Source organism: Phaethon lepturus, unplaced genomic scaffold (genome assembly GCF_000687285.1).
Source record: "Phaethon lepturus isolate BGI_N335 unplaced genomic scaffold, ASM68728v1 scaffold19164, whole genome shotgun sequence".
Classification (NCBI taxonomy): Eukaryota; Metazoa; Chordata; class Aves; order Phaethontiformes; family Phaethontidae; genus Phaethon; species Phaethon lepturus.
In genome coordinates, this window is record NW_010532859.1 from 1 (window position 1) to 17,862 (window position 17,862).

At 40.8% G+C, this 17,862-nt stretch overlaps 1 protein-coding gene across 1 annotated transcript in view; it reads left to right on the forward strand.

The window, feature by feature from the left end:
- Positions 1-390: 390 nt before the first annotated feature.
- The window catches only part of CALD1 (caldesmon 1), a gene marked incomplete at its 3' end in the record, with an annotated part of 117,968 nt that continues 100,496 nt past the window's right edge, over positions 391-17,862 (forward strand). Inside the window, exon 1 of the mRNA XM_010285001.1 lies at positions 391-498. The remainder of the gene's footprint in view (positions 499-17,862) is intronic.

The following is a 17,862-nucleotide window of genomic DNA, read 5'->3' on the forward strand; positions in this document are numbered from 1 at the left end:
TTTATTATATACATTATCTGCAGTATAGATCTTTAGAGAGTTATGCTGGAAACCTTGTTCTGTTATGAAAACTCACTTCTGGTCTAATGCTTTGCTTCATCTCTTATTAATCATAAGAGAATGTTCAACTTAGCCCATATCAGCTTCAATTCTTAAAGAGGTTTTAGTGAGTGACTTTGTTGAGAGATTTTGGGAAATCAAAGTCTGCTTTGTCAAACTCTAATTTATAGAGCTGTTGGTAGTGGATTTTGTAGGTGTCTTGCAAAATTTTTCTGGTTTATTCTGTACTTTGAAAAACCTATGTAGGGTTGTTGTTAAAGACGACTTTTACCAAAGGAAAGTGAAGAGTGCACAATAACTATGCTATTGCTAGACTGTGTTCTTTATTTTCAGTTTCTGCACAGTGATCATCGCTATTTTTTTGAGTCATAATTTTGAATTCGTCAGTTGCTGGTTTGTTACTGAAAGGCTCAGAATATTTCTTCTGATTGCCTTCCTGTGAGTATGATCAAAGTACTTACCTCAGATTTCCTTGCCTGTGGTATTCAGAAGGTTTTTCTGTATTGGGTTTTTTGTATTGAGGCTTTTATATTGGATTCCCCCATGCCACCCGCTGTGTGCTTGCTTGCTGCTTTGGGCTTGAAAAAAATCCCTCTGAAAATCAGTGGACAACCCTGCGGTCAGACCCTTGACTCCTGTTCCTCTGGGACTGCTGTCATCAGACTTTACTTCAGAACTGATAGAAGATTTAAAAGATTTCATCTTGAATTTATCTTCAAATCAAAATCTTTGAGTTTTACAGTAATCAGTTTTTCGCTTGCAGTGGGAGTCTTAAATCATATCTACTTGTGTTAAGATCATGTGCTGGTATGTTACTGTTGTGCTGTTGTGTCTTCTGTTCTTTTTAGAGTAGGCAAGCTCTGAGGAGTCTGTGAGAGACCCAGTAACCATGTTTACTGACTATTTACAGCGTGTAAGACTTAGACATTTTTTACAAACGTTGTTCTTTCACTGCCAGAACAAGTGAGGGCTCACAAGCCATTTAAAGGAAGTGTTTATAATGTGTGTAAACTTCAGGCCCTCAATATACGGAAATTCCAGACTGGAGACAAACCGAGGACTGGCTCTAAGTTTAAGTAGTGCCTATGACAACAGACTGATGGGGTCAGAAATACTGCACCAGGGTCAAGGCAACTCCCTTAGATACCATCATCTTCAGTTAATTCAGGGTACAGTGAGCTGCTTATTCTCACTGATGAGTGACCATGTTCTCTGTGTGCCTGGACCTCCCCTGTACTTCTGCACCATTCCACCTCTTTTTGGCAAGAGCAGAGGAGGAGAGAGACATGGTGGCAGACTGAACAATGGTTGCATTGCCTTTCATCTCCAGCAGCCTTCCCTCCCATCAGGAATGCTGGGTCTGGGCCCGCTTTAACTGCTTTTGTCATCGTCCTCGGGAAAGCAAATTTGACTTTGCCTACACTTCTTGAGAAGGTTTGTGCAAGTGCTGAACGGGCTGATAATTGTTGCAGGCTGTTCTCTGCCCTGGTTGCCGTTTTGGAGTTCTGCATTCAAGCTTTTCTGGAGGGAGTATTTAAGACTGAAGCCAGATACAATAGCTTCAAAATTTCCAGTTTGTAGGAAATGTTGATATTCCAAAATTAGGATTTCTTTCTGATTCAGAACCAGCCTAAATGTTCTAAAATTTCCCATGAAACACTTTTAGTGAGATCACTGAATTTAAGTTCCCAAGTCCTTCCTTAGGTGGTGCATTTATGAGGTACCTAAATTCCTTAAAAATTTGACCCAAGGAGAAGGAGGCCATATCATCCAAAAGCAAGTGGGATCAGAAATGCAAGTGCTCTCCCCTGTGCTTAGAACAGAATATTCGGAGAGAGCAGTGACTGCCCTCCAGAGTTTTTCTGGCAGCTCAGCAACTAGAGTTGTATTTGTAGACATGTCTGAGCATGCAGAATGTGGTGTTGAAAGAAAGCATTTCAGTCCCTCAAAACTGAGACTATGCTTCAGCGTATTTCTTATTTTGATGTATGAATTGCATCTGAAAATCTGTCCTTCAGGGACTCATTCATCTACTACAAATGTAGGATGCAGGGCAAGTGTCATCTGTCTCATGCTGAAGTCCTCATGATGCTTCCACAGCACTTGTCAAAGTGTTGGAAGAATCCTGTCACAAAGAGGGAAAGGCAAAATCTGACACTACTTTCCACACTTAACCGCATCTTTCACATTGTAAAGCTGGCTGAATAGGAGGATAGTCTTTAGGGGACATCTCTGGAAGTGTTCAAAAAACGTGTGGATGTGGTGCTTCAAGACATGGTTTAGGGAACATGGTGGTGCTGGATTAATGGTTGGGCTTGATGATCTTGAAGGTCCTTTCCAACCTTAGTGATTCTGTGATCTGAGTATAAAAAGCAGTAATATAGTTCAGTATTATAATATTGGTCCTGTAACTCTTCTGTTAATTCTTGAATACAGCCAAATTTGACTTTGGAAGACAATCTGAGACATGCTTATATAAGTTACTTTCGAGAATAAGTGATAGCCTGTAAGGTTATGGTTCAAAGTCACTGGCTAGTGATGATTGTTTTTTATCTTCCTTAGAAACGTATATTTTGTTAAAAGTCAAGATGCTTGCCATTAGGAAATATTGTGTAAGAAAGGTTTTGGTCAGCTTTTCTCTTAAATATTCAAGACTGAAAGCATTTCTGTAGAGTCTCTGAAGATGTTTTTCTATGGCTTTAGTGTGATGAATTAAACTGAGATGAGTGTAGGATCCTTCTTCTGTCATCTGTCCCCTCTGCTGCTTGGAAGAGGAGGTGCAACCCACAACCTTGCCTGAGTTTCCCTGTAGCTTCTGGGACTTCAGGTGGCCTCTATGTGCAGCTGGAGCATATTTTGGTAAAAGCTCATTTGTGAGAGATGAGAACCTGGTCGTTCTTGTGTTGTGTTGCGTTCCTGAAGAGGTGTTAAAGACAACTGTTTGGAGTTTTGTTTAGTTTAATGCCAGGGCATCAAGCTTGGGAAGTAACTAGTATCCTGATGCAATTCACAGTCCCGTGAAAATGAGACGGCTGCCTTTGGCTGCTGAGCCCAATTGGTGGGCATCATTTGCTAGAAAAGTGTTATTGTTTGTAAGAAATTTTGAGCTAACAGGCAGCTGAAACAAAGAAAACCAGAGCATCATTTAGATATAGAAAGTTATGCTTCATTTAAGGGTGAACCAAAACAAGTAAACCTGCTGTGACTCATCCAAAATTTTGGATGAAGAACATTTTTTGTTTTCCAGGAATTACACCACCTAGGAATTGTAAAACTGACACACTGAGTAGCTGAAGAGAAATCTGCTTCTAATAAACCATGCCTTGCCAGACAGAGGTTTAAGAACATTAAAAAAAAAAAAAAAAGATCCGAACAAGCACAAGGATCATATGTAGGGGCAGAGTCACTGCTGTGCTTGGAGTGAAGGGAGTGGAGTTGATTATCTACATCTTCCCAGTAGGTAGAGAGCAGATATAGCTCACTGGAGAGGATGTGGCAGGAGCATGCTGCGCTTTGGCTCTGTTCACTGGCAAGGAGTCCATCAGAAAGCAGTGCCAAGCACAGCTTAGGCACAGCAGAAGCTGTATCTTACTGTCTTCTGCACAATATTAACCTTCTAAGGCAGAAAATGCGTGTGCTGAGGCAAAGATAGGCTGGGAGCTGGGATTCTTCAGTCTTCGTTGACAACTGCTCTTTCTCAGCTCCTTCACAATAAGCTCTCATGTCACTTTAAGACTGCATTACTGGTACTGCTGCTTTGATCTTCCCAGGGTCGTTGTTCACTTGGTGTACGTAAGTTTACGGAGCAGACCGACCTTTCTGGTATATAGGGCTGATTGTTCAGAGCCCTGATAATCACTATACTGTGCAGCATTAAAAAAACCCCAAACCCAAACAAAACTCGCTCTCTACTTCCCAGGATGTTGTGAGATTTTCCTTGCCTACATTTCGGTGATGCTTTCAGATCGTGGGATGAAAAAGCCTTGGCCAAATATTTCTAGATCATCTGGAAGTGGGAAGTAGCTGAAATCTCCAAAGAATATCTTGTCTCCAGCTAATGTTGTAGACTCAGGTGCTGTGGAGGGTAACCTCAGAAGTGCACCAGCACTGTTAGATGTTTATCTGAACTGAGCTTGAACTCCCAATCTCTGGAAGTTCCTCCATGCCTGTTTTCCAAGAAGAGCCTGATCTTTGCAGCTCTTTCTCGCACAAGGGCTGCAGGTTTGGAGCTGTTGAGTCTTTGGCCTGATTCTCACTTTCACTAAAGTCCCTTTACACAGTTCAGGCATTCTTCTTCAGGGATCTTAAAATGAGAGTAGATGACATTTAACAGCATAAATGAGAAACAGGTCACTTAAAAAAAAAAAGTGAAATTGGCCTTCCCTAAATTGTTGAGTGCTGACCTTGAAAAAGCCCTTAAAGTCTCTGCAGGCAGACTGAAATTTTTTAGGAGAACAGATACCTCAAACTACAAGAGATTACCTGAGGCAAGTAAGTTGTGGGGTTTTTTTTCTTTTTAAAAGTAAATTCTTTTCCATTACGCTTGGTACCCATATGTCTGCCTTAATGCACTATTTATTTGTCACAGAACTTCAGAACTGCTGGTGTAATTTTCTCACTCTTCTTTAGGATATATTTTTTTTTAAAGGTACTACTCTTAAATATTTTCATATATTTTGGTTATGTGAAACATGTTAGAGTTTCCACTTGTATTTTGAATATTGTTTTTTTTTTTAATGTGGGAGACAATGTTTAAATATTTTTGAGAAGGAGGGGCAAGAAAAGCTGTCATCCATCAACTGGTATTAAGTCTAACTTTGAAAGTTTGATACAAACTGAATCTGACTGTTAGTGCAGACATGATACAAATTAGCTGTGACTTTATGATACCAGCTGTTTCTCTGGCAGGGTAAAAGGGCACATAGCTAGAATAGCATCTTTTGTTGAAAGCAGTATTTCCCTTTGTTAAATGTGGGAGCCTTAGGCAAAAAATTGTAGTCCTTAGTTATGTGACATGTGCAGTCTGCAACATGTTCGTGGAGCTCGGGGGGCTTTTTGCTGATGTTTTTCAAAGACAAGGTTATCATAAGTGTTCTATTTTCACTAGTTTTATCACTGAAAGACAAATCTCTGCCATGTTTTTGCATTGTGTTAAAACTGAGGATAATCTAAGCACTATTTTCCTTACAAGTACAAAGAAAATACTTAACAGCAAAACCTGAGAAAAGGCTGGAAAAAAGAAATCACAAAATCTCAAAGTAGAGTTTAATTTAATTAATTATTTTATTAATTGATTCTCTCCAGTTATTTTTTTTCTTACCAAAATTTTTGGACGTTTTTATTCCATGCAAACTAGGTCTACACAGTCTTTAACAAACTAACAATCAGTGTTAACTGAGTATGGTTTGAGGCAGCAGATTAGTCCTGATACAGATGCAGGGATACCAGAGCCAGCTCTCTGCAGTCACATCTTGGGTCTTGATTCGTTTCTGGTGCTAGGTGACTGTGTGCAGCTTCCCTACTGCATCCAGCACCTGAGCGAGGAGGGTGCCAGGAGCCAGGGGATGGAAATGCAGAGTTGACACACCTGAGGAGCTTTGTGTGGAATCAACTGGGGGGTTCCCTTGTTACCAGAGCTCATAAAGCCTACTTGTAAACTGAAACAGCTCTGAGCAAAGCCATTTGGGTGACTTTACATCACTGTACATGGGCATCCCTGCTGTATATCGGTATGACTTTAACATATACCCTGACCACCTTAGGCAATGTGAAGTTGGCTGTAGCATGTAACTAAACTGAAACAAGGTGATTTATTAAGCAATCAAATTAATCTTACTTCTGCCCCTTGACTAAAAGCCAGTAAGATTTCAAAATTTATTACTACAGGTAACAGACATACTCCATTTGAATCAATCAGGAAAGGGACAATATTAAGAACAGAGTTAAGTTATTAGTACACTAGTGTCTAACTAGGAGTGCTATGAGGAACAGCATTTAGGCTAGAACGACTAAAAGAAGCCAAATTTAGGTGGAGTATCTTATAAACTTTCTTAGATTAATGGTTATCAATCTTGATGCTAAACTGAAAAAGAAAGCATCTCAAAAGGGGTACCTTTCAGAATTGGATTTTTTTTAAGGGGCCATGCAGTAACATTAGGACTACGAGCAGTGTGAAGGGCATTGCTCCTTCCAAATTTTAAGTGGTACTCCACAAAAGAAGGATGCCACTGCTAAGGTGAAAGTGGGAAACATCTCTGCAGAGCATAACTTCCATTTCAGACAGGTAGATTTCAGAATGACTTGATGATATTTTGGCCGTGGCAGAAATTATGAGCCCTGCATGCCTTTCTACATGGAGTAGAGAAGCCTCTATAGAAGCCACTATGTGAGACGGTAGAGCAGACAAACCCAAATCCTACTGAAGATGCAGAAAAGAAAAAAACATGTGGACATAGAATTGTTGCAGGCATATGAGCAAAAAAGTCAGAGTTAAGAGTGTTGAAAAATACTAACTTCTACTCATAAACTTCTTGGAGTAAATTTAAAAAATAAATACATTTCAAATTGAATGTTTAGGGCGTAATAGCTGTTGTGTTTTTCATGCATTGCTGGTGATAAAGTGAAGCACAAAATTCCAAGCACTAATAAATAGGTCTTGGCCATTTCTGTTACAAACATACAATTTTACTCTCTAGCATCTGTTTCTGAAATTATGTGAAGTATTTATTTAAAATGTTTTACCACGATAGTTTAAGTGACTAGAGAACATCTTGTTTTCATGAATGTGTAGAGTGGTATGTCAACAAACAGAGGTCCATACATGACATTCAAAGAACAAAACCCAACCACAAGAAGTCCTACATTCTGAATTGATTTTTTTGATGATGTAAAAATCCCCTTGGCCAACTTTCTGGTTATGGTTATATGCCTGCAAACCTGGAGTATCTCCAAAGAACACTTAATGTATCCCTCCCATTCATGCAACCAGGCTGAACATGGGAGCATAAGGCTGGTTATAGATGCAATCAAAGTAAAAATGTACAGGAGATGGTGGAGAACATGTTTATCACAATGTGCGGTAACCATCAAGTGGAAAAAGATCACACGGAAAACTTAGATTGGTAGCATTGTAGCAAGCAAATAATGTGCTATCAAATGTATGATAGCTGCAGAAGCCACAACCATAGTTGAATTTTATGGCCATAATGTCAGAACCATCACAGCCTCTTGCAATATCATATTCAGAACATAATAATTTTAATAAGAGAAAGGATGCTAGCCCTCAAATTCCAGAATTTAAATCAATTTTTTATTCTCTAAAAGTACATAACTTGTAATGAAAATGATATTTTTCCTCATTTTGTATTCTAAACTGTTGGGTTGTATTGTTCTGAACTTCAATCAAGTTGCCATATTCCTCTCCAAGATGGTTACATTCAGTGGTGAGATGATGTTGGCTCCTTTGGGTATCTGGGAGAGAGCAGACACTATATTGTCCTTGGCTGCGCCAGCTGCCTCACACCCTCTGAGGGGGAGAGGAATTTGCGCAGTGACTGAGTTACGGTCAAATATTTGGGTACTGTTTCAAGAACTCAAGGAGGCCTGAGACCACTGGAGAACTCTCTTCATCCACATGGCAGATAGGAAGGTGTTCCTCGTGTTGAGTTGCTCTGGGATTTATGGTTTATGACAAGGAAAGTCCGTTTAAGTGCCTGCTGTTTTGTAGATGATAATCATGCAAAATGACTCGCTGTGTGTTTCACGCTGTTACTCCTCTGGCTGGCTCACTGCTACCCTCATATTCCTTTGTGTCTCAACTTGATTAACTCAAAGGTCAGCAACCATTTACTTTTTATGGTTATTTAGTACCACACTCTGTGACTTGTCTCTTTGGAAGACTCCGCAGGCAAAAACTCTATTCTGTATGAGTAAAGGGCAAAATTTGACCTTGAAAGTGAGTAAACATTAAGGACTTGCTTCTGCCAGACAGTGGCACACTGAACATTAGTTTAGTCCTTAAATACTTGTGTTGATGATACAGGTTCTTTTCTTTTTTCCTCTTTTCCTTTCTTTCTGTCTCTTGCTTTAATTTCCTTTCTTCTTTTACCTCCTTCTACCCAGCCCAAAACCAAGATCTATAAGCAATGGTCTTGTTCAAAGTATGGAAGCCAGCTCCAAAACCAACCAAATCTAACCTTGCTTCAGTTTTAAAACCTTGCTTGAGGGAGCTAGAATCCCTTTACTTAAATGACTTAATTTTCAAGTATGAATCATGAGGCAACTGCACAAGCTCTGGCTAGAATATATTGTACATATGTTTGTTCTTTAGGCAGTAAGAAGAGAATACAGAACTGGAGGTCATTTGAGTTACAACTACTTTGGGGGATTTTTTTTTTTAAAACATTCCTTCTAACAAATGCAGTTTAAATGGGTTTGTTTATATGGCATGGAATTGGAAAGGCCCAAACTAACCAGGCTTTACACAATGTGGCCTTCTTCCAAATTAATCTAAAATATTTTAATCCCTCTGGAGTTTCTTTATCCTCTGCATCTGTGCTATAGTGGAGACACATTTTTAACATTTCTTTGAGGAAAATTACCTTTCTTTCCCTCCAACTGTACTCAGCAAGGTCAATGGAGCACTGTTATATGCTATTTAAACATCTGAGATTCATCATCTATCTGCACACCAGAAAGAATCATCATAAAAGGTCTAATGAATCCTGACTGCTAGCCAAGCGAGGGAGTCCCCTTATGGATACTGAGTATTAGAAACAAAGGATACATGCAAAATACAGTTTTTACACTTTAGCTTTAGACAATTAAGAATTAAACTGCCCCTTAAGAAGGGAACAGAGAATGTTTGTGACCCCCAGAACAATTTTGGCAAATCGAAGTCTGTTTCTGAAGTCGTTGCACGGGCCAAGAAGGTTTCTGGTTCTGCCTGGGAGTAAGGGACCTGCTTTCCCTGTGGGACCAGGCAGGAGGGGCTTCTCGCTCCTGGGGAAGGACATGTCCCGAGTCATGGTCAAGCTCCAGAGCTGGCTGTCTCAGCCTCTGGCTGTGTGCCTACACTTGGTTTTAAGGCCTTTTTGTTTTCTAATTCAGTAGCAAGTTTATGGGACTGAATTCATTTTACTACCCAGGAACTGAAATACTGAGGGAGGCCTAGGTGGTGGTTTTTTGCTATTTCAATTTTTATAAAATTATTTTCCAGGCATTTCAAAAGCCCTTGCTCCTCCTTCAGCTGCCAGTAGTTCCAGTTAGTCTGAAATGGCCACAGGGAGCTGAAACAACTCTGATCTTCTGGAGGTTTTGTTTGGAAAACTGTTATAGCGGGTATTTTTATCTGAAATACTGTTGCGTAGCTGCTACACTGTTATAGATGACACCAGGACTGGTTTAATACCAGAGTTTATTCTAGACTTATTCTTCCTTTGAATACTGCTAGGTCATGAAGTTCAGATAGCTTTAATGAAGGTCAAATAAGCACTTGAACCTCTGAAGGAAAAACTATATGCTGAAGGCCTCTGTTCTGTGGAGGCACAGGGTTTTACCACAGTGTTTTTTTCTCACCACTGCAATTCTGCAGGGGCCACAGAGAAACGAGCTTCTCTTCCACCCCCCTCCAGGCTGGTGTTGTCCTTGTCCTTAATCCTACTGTGCTCCACTTTTCCCAGCTATAACATGTAGGTAAACAGTGCTGGTCTCCTGCACAAGGGGCTGCAGGGCATGGGTTGTAGAGCGGCATGCCGGGATAACGATGGTCTGAATGCAATCATCCACTAAGATCAATCACCCAAGGCTGTCCCTGCTTTTGAATGAAGAACCATACCTACCCCAAACCTACTTTCCCCATCTTTTCATATAGTCAGAGGTATTTTGGGACCATTGCAAGCCATACAGTAATGGAATAAATTCCAAGTGCAGCAGGAGACCACATTGGAGGAAAAACTCATTAAGTGCCAAGGGCATTTCTTTTACTTTTCTTACTGGGACTGGAAAATATTCCCTAAATAATACATCTGGATGTAGAGGAGTAGAGAGGGAAAAGATGAAAAACAATCCTTTAAATTCAGTAGGAGCCTACTTTAATGGCTTGTTTAATCTGCCAGCTGGCACAGCGTTGACTCTTGCTACACATACTTTGAGGAGACCTATGTAGTTCTTGGAACCAAGTTTATATTTAAGTTGTAGAAACTTAAATATTAATAAATTGGCAGGGCTGCTTTTTGGTACTTAATAGAAATGAAGAAACTGCTTAGTCATCTCCAAAGATATTTCTGTCTCCTTTTTAATGTAAATACCAAAATAATATTGACTTAAAATAGTAGCAAAGATAGTAAAAATTGAGATCTGTTCCCAATATATGACCTCTCTGAAGGTATGTGCACATCCTTCAAACTTTGCAATCATATATATTCCTTATGTAACACTTTGCTTTGGGCAGGCTTTTTCTAATGTCACTTTTGACACAATTTTATTTGAAAGACGTACATTGTGAGTTTGTGTTCTCTCCAATGCTCCTTGGCCAGGAGAAGAACTGGTGCTATCATTATGTTGATTTTTATTTGGGGTGTCTTGCAAGTGATATGACTTAATAGGTGCTCTAAGGTATATTGCACATATATTTTATATGACTTAAGTGTTCACACTTTTGGTTTTTTACCTGTTTTTTTGTGAAGTTGTATGGGTGCAAATGAGTGCAAACTTGAAGTGCTGTCAGCTATATAACTAACATTTATATTTTCTGTTCCTAAAAAGTTAGGCTACATCAAGAAACACGTCTTCTGTTTTCAATTTCTTTCAGCATTGGAAAAGCAAAGGAGAAAAGATTTAACTGCAGACCAACCTGTCTTTTATATTTAGGGAGTCCTTTAATAATATCAGAAGTGACACTTGTCAGTATTTACAAGTTGTAAAGGTTTGATTTGGTCCAAGTAAACACTGACAAATTTGGCTAGTTTACTCATGTTTGCTTATGAATTTCAGGTCTTGCTTTTATTTTCTTTGTTCAGCTTAAGGGTGCAAGCTATTTTCAGGATTTTTATCTGGGTATGGATAAAAATGGATAAAAGCGTTATGATCTGGGGATTTTAGCTTGATAGTTCTCTGTGCATCTTTTCCAGAGTTTATTGCTTCTTTCAGACTTCTTTTCCCATTCCTGCCTCTGTTCCCTTGCCTTCCTAATGCTTTTTTCCCACATATTTAAGAGTATCCTTGCAGAGATTGTCTCTCTAGTTGTACTCCAATCCTGTAGAGCCATCAGATCTGGTGAGTTGTGAAGCATCCGCCATCAGGAGATCTCAGTGCACACATGGAAGTCCTAAGTGCAATTAGTTCTGCTTTCATCATTTTGAAGAAGGCATGAGATTTGAAGGCCGCGTTCAACAATTTTTTTTCCCAGCTAACCCATAACTGAAGATGAGGTAGCTGAGTTATGAAAAACAATTTGCTTAGTAAACATAGGCTGCTTTCCTATTTGTAGAGCATTTACAAAGAGATTGGAAGTTGTCCTCTCTTCTCTCCCCTTCTATCTTTGTATTTTTGGTTTTGGCCAACACTTCCTACACATAAAACCCCGCTCTGTGAGTTGACTGTGAAAAATGTCCTTCATGTGCCTTTGGTGCCCGGAACTTGGACTGTGAGCAGCTGTGTGTGCTCTGTGTCTCATTCTGAGCTGGGGGGACCCAACATGGCAACAAGGGAGACTGGAGGAGACCACATAGGGGTTTTGGATCCTTAGGAAGAGGACTCAGGGGAAGGTAGCAGATAATGCACAGTACAGAGATGATTTTTTTTTTTTTCCTATTTATTTTTGAAGGAAAAGTAAACATTTTATTTTCTGGACCACACAGACACCTGAGGAACTGTTCCTAAAAAAATCAAATAACTGTAAAATTTATTGGCTTGATGCAGTGCTCAAGTGTAACTTTCCTTTGTCACATTAATACAAAGTATGTATGTATATATGTCTGTGTGCTCTCGGTATTAAATGCACAGGATGCCGTCAAGCCTCACCTGCCTTGTTTAACTGACTCTGAGCCAGGCTCTATTGAGAGATTTGGCAATGCTGTTCCCCTGTGGGGTGAAGCAGTGCACAGTTGCATACAACGTTACTGATGTACCAATGCATTGCTGTCGCGGTATTTGCTGGCAATAAGTGCCTGAATGTCTAGATAGCAGTCAGATTATTGTCAAGATTATTTAACAGCTTCTCTGTGTGAGTGTTATGAGGAGAGCTGGCAATAACGTAATCTTGCTGTGTCAGGCTTTATGCTGGCTCATGCACAGCATGCCAGTGTGTCATCTTGCCTATTGTTTTTTTGTTGTAACAAAGCCTCACTGCTGTTGGGTCCTCTGGTTTTGTGACATTGTTGTGTTAGCGTTTCCTTGCTTTCAGCTAAACTCAGCATAAAGTGAGGTCTATGATGTTAACTTCAAATATGGCAAACGGTTTGAGGGGCGTCTATTTTGCAGTACTCTGAGTTGTCCTGTCAAAAGGCTTTGTGTTTTTGCTGCTCTGCTTTGCCTCTTTAAAGCTGGCACTGACCTCATGCTTCAACTGTAAACCAAAATGACACAGAACTGGTGCTTATTAGAGATAAATTGATATAGCTGCTTGGCAGGAAACAGTCTGGGTTTCATTTGTAAAGATGACTTTAAAAGTGTGAGCTGGAAAAGCCCAGTAGACATTTCTGCAGCTGGATCCATTCCTGGTGGAATTCCACAGATTTCCATGATGCTCTGCCATTGAATAACTGGACTTTCAGCTGCAATGTATCTATCATGGTGACATGCACTGTGTCTGTGTGAAGTAACTGTACAAGTACTGAGAGGGAAGATCAAGTAATTAAAGTTCAGTAGCAATAGGCAAGAGCTTGAAAATTTATCATTAATTTCTTCTGATGAACTGGTTGGATTAAAAATACTTAGTGTCTCTTAGGGCACAGCTAGTATGACCAGCAAACCAAAGAACTTTAGTGGTGTGTTTTTGCAGTATTCCTTTTTCCTTTAAAAATGCAGGCATGATGACTAAAACTTTGTATTGTTGCTTACTGCTCATTCAACAGAGCAAGTGAGACCCCTCAACTCTCATTAGAGTTTATGATGCTGAGCACTAGGCAGAGCTGGACTCTAGGGCTGCATGTTTTAACAGGAGAAGAAAAAGGGTTGAAAATACAAAAATGAAGCCACAGCAACCTGGCTGCATTGTATCTTCATATTGTTTTCTATTACTTTTTTATGACTGACTATGTATCTTAATATATGATGATTTTGTATTTTGAAATGCGTTCCAGAAAACATGTGGAGTTTGAAGTCTGGCTCAGTGAATGTTGCTGTTGGAATCTTACTTTAGATTTGCTTGAACGTTTTATTATTTTTAACAGCATTACCTTAGGTTTTTAATTCAGGACCTGAACGATGCAGAGAAAGGGTGTGAACAGAGTGCTAAAACATTCATAAAACCTTCTTGGACACAAATAAGTTCAGACAATGTATTGTTGAAATATGGCATGTGAGTATGAAGGTCAACAGGGGTGGTGCAAGGATAGGACAAGAGAGGAGCCCCAAATGAGAGGGATGGGAGCAGGGAGGCAGATACTTCCCACCCTTACTGATTGCTGGCCCTGATTATCTCCTTGCCTGGAGGGAGAAACCCTTCTTTCTAGTGGACAGGCAAGTATGGAGGGCTGCACTGCTACTGTTAACTTCCTTGCCAGTTCTGGTGCAGAAGAAATGTTCCTGCACTTGGACAGAGCAACATCTTCTCAGGCTGATGCCTGTCCTGCTCCTAGCCCAGACATTCTGCCTATTGCCAGAGCTGTGACTGCTGCTCCCAGTGTGAGCTTCTGCTTGTCATGATGGACATCAGACCACCTTGTCTTGTGTCACTCCTGCCTGCATCATTGGGTGACTAACTCCGCGAGGCAAGAGCCACCAACATGCTTTCTGCTCCCATGGTTTGTCCTGCTTCACACCACTGTGGTGGTACCTCGCCACATGGCCTTGTTGTGATTTTGCACATCAAGAAGGATCTAACAGCATCATGGTGATTAGCACCCAGTGCATGGCCATCAGCTCCTGGCAGGCATTTCTCTCCCCAGCTGCACCTCCACTGCACCTCGCTCCAGTTTGGGGTGAGGCTCTGCCCCTCTCCCAGATGGTAGCTATCCTGGCTGACAATGTGTCACTGCATGCCTGTCCTGATGCACACTCCACCGGGCACACTTGCAGCTACGCCGTTTCCCTCGGACAGGAGGTGGCTGGCAGGATCAGGGCACGTGGTGCATCTGCAATGTCTGCCAGCTGAGCTGGTGTGAGGCTCCCTCTCCAGAGGATGTGAAGTCAGATGAGAGAGCATTGACAAGAATAAGTAATTTTTCCTTTTCCCTATGCCGTTAAAGGCACAAACTGAATGGATATAATGTGGCAGTTTTATTTGTGCAGGCCAGAAACTGAAGACTGGCTTTTCCATAGTTGTGGCAGCTGCTTCTGCCTGTATGATATTCTTTCCCATGCTCTGATTTTTTTCTAATAGAAATCAATGGGAGACTTGGCATTGCCATTTATAGGGCAAGAGGAAATGCATTCTTCTTTTTAATATGGCTTGGTCATCTGAGCTGCACCTAACCTATTTCTTAGTGATGTTTGTCTGTTCTTTCCTGTTATTAAGAAACAAATAGCTCCTGATTGGAAGGTGTTGGCATGAGGACTGTTTTTTTGCTCTTAGATGTTTCAGTGAGAGATGAAGCTGGCCAGCAGCAGGGGCATTGCTGTAAATTTCAACAGTCAGGCCACAGATTTGCGACCAAGCATGCAGGAGGACTAAATGCATGATGTGGGCATTCTTGTGATTAGATTAACATGATAAAGCTGAAGGTCTTTGCTGATAGAAGCAGATAAAAGACAAGGGTAACTAGTGAACGATATCCCATGAGCCTGCTTCCCAGTGTTTGAATGCAGATAAAAAGTGAATGCAAGTCAGAGCTCATTTTAAGATTAAGACTTCTACAAACTGTTTTGTGGATTATAAAGTCCCTTCAATGTCAATGTGTTTTGTCCCTCAAGGTGGGGGCCTTATCGTCATTACCCAGGATATCTTTAGTTATGATTAGACAGTAGTAAAGGGCAATGCAATTTTCAGCTGCCCTTTGTATCTCCAGCAAAGGTTATGTATTTCCTCGCTGATAATGATAGGAGTAAAAAGAATTCATTTCCCCACAAGTAAGCATTGCAAGAGTAAAAGAAATTCTGCCTTTACATCTGTGTGCACAAAGGTATTGAGAGGATGAAGTAGCCTATATTGGCATAATCTGAGAGCACACCAGTTTCTGACATGCAGGGTAAACTCGCTGACCTTTCGTAGTGTATATTAGATGACTTTGGCCTGCAAGGGTGGAATCCAGTCCTGATTGAAGGCTCTGGGAAGTCTGCCAGGGATTCCAACAGGACCAGGATTTCAACTCTAGTCTGTATATGAATAATATTTCGGTATCTTCTGATCTTTGGGGACAACATATTTGAAATACTTCAGACGACACTTGAAGGGTCGAGTCAAGGGTCAATCCTTCTAACATGAGAACCAGTGGTTGTGCCAGCAGCTTCCAGCTATGTCTTGTTTCTTCCTTTGTCTGCTAATGGGAAGTGATAGACAAATCTCAGCGAGATCAAAGGTAGGACCAGTATATGCAAATCCAAACGTCAGGAGAAAGCTCTGCCTGGCCCTTATGTCAATGTGCAGTAGGAGAAAGATGAAAGAAGGAAAGGAGGAGTGGAAATGGCATACTTGCATTCAGCCTGCCCCAGGGAATAGAGGCAAATGGGGACTTTCCATTGCAACTGACTCTTTCTGAGATGACAGGTCCTACTGCTGTGTGCTTAGAAGTGTATTGCAGTGTTAGCCGCAGCATGCTATACGTTTGCTAGCACCTCTGGGATGGTGCAGCCCTGTAATGCTCGTTCCCTAGTGCTGAATTAGATCATGGATATGAGAGATGGGCCTGAGCAGGAATCAAAGCCATGGATCTTTTAGTTGGAGACCCAAGGATTGAACTCTGTGGCAGGGACAATGTCCTATAAAAAGCTCCATGTCAACACTTTCGTGTGGATCACACTGCAGCAGCAGGAACTGACAGGGCCTGGCACCTGCAAGGACATGTATGGCACTCACTGTGGCAACCTATGCTGTAGCCAGGGTAGGTAAAACCTGTCCAGCACCTGTTTGAATCAAGGGCCTGGACCATGGTGTTGTCCTGTGGGCCATCAGTAGTTTGCAGAGTACCAGTTGGGAATCTCTGTTCTACATAATCACTACATAGTTTTGCTCAGGATGCCACAGAGATGTTAACTAATATGTTAATCAGATTTAAAAATGCCTTACCAATGTACGTAAGCTTTTTTACTCCTGTGAAAGATGAGATGGAAAACCTACCTTATGCCAAAACCAGAGATTTTAACAGAAGGGTTTTTTTACTTGTCCAAATTCTAGGTAATTCTCTGCCTCATTCTCGTAGAGTCAGTGGTTTGGACATACACATGTAGATGGAAATGAAATGTTCTGAGAATAGAAATTGGGACTTAGAGAAGCCTCCAAAGTTTGATTTTCTGATGCTAAGTATGAACTGCACTTGGTTGGTTTGCCATTGATGAATTTTCCTTGGACGTCCTAAGAAACATGGTCAGGTGAAACAAGGCACAGGCTAGATTGGAATAAAACTGTATGTTCACATGACCCAGTATGTTTATTTTGCCTTGAGTCCCAAATGAGCTTTTCTGTTTGGGAAGGAATAGAGCTGCTTGATACGAGCACGTGTGTGTATGTATATGTACCAGAGTTGCAGTCAACTTGAATACTTGGCCAAGTTTACAGTAACAATTGCAGATATAGTTTTACATGAAAAGAAAATTAAAAATGAATTTATGGAGGAAAGGAGAGCCTCTTTAAATGTAAGCTTTACTACTAGTAATATATGATTGCCAGTGGTATCCAGCATCTCGGATTAAAGAACGAGCATGCATGAGGTGTGACAAAGGACAAATCAATCCACTGAACTCCACTTTTGGACTTCAATGAAGTTGTGCCTGTTTCTGAAATGTCTGGGTGGCAGTGGATGCTTCTAATGCAGAATTAAAAGGGAAGCAGCGAAAATAATTTCCAAACATTTTCTGCCAGGTTTTAATAGAAAACAGATTTATTTGTTTTGACTGAAGATAGATTAAAGAACTCTAATTCTCCCAGATATTGCAGTAGAAATCTTGTCATACCTGCATTTCATGGGTGCCAGTTTAAACAAGTCACACTTTGACAATGAGTGTTGCTTGCTGAGTTGCTCTCAGCTGCAAAAGGGGCAATGAAGATGTTTTCACTTCTGAAGTGAAGGAGGTAGAAAGAAAGGGCAATGGTAGTCCTAGGGATACAGTGGATGTCATGGCATGTAGCCACCTGAAGCAAAATATTCTTTGTGCTTCTCACTGACCAGTCCTTTACTGACATTGGAAAGGTCTACACCAGGGCTTTAGGACTGGAGACAGATGGGAATATGGGATATTTGGATTAATGGGATGCAACTCACAAAGCTGCTTGCATTCTCAGTTTATGTCAAGCTTTAATAAGACATTTGATCCTTTATGTGGGAGTATTGGGGAGTGGGGGGAGATGGCAATGACAGAACAAATTAGGTCTTGTGTTACCACCTGATCCTGCAATAAAGACAGGTCAGAAGTCAGAGGTCCAGCTGCATGCATGTAGAAAACCTTTGTGTAGTTGTACTTGGAAGCCTTCCCTTTACTGCACCTCAG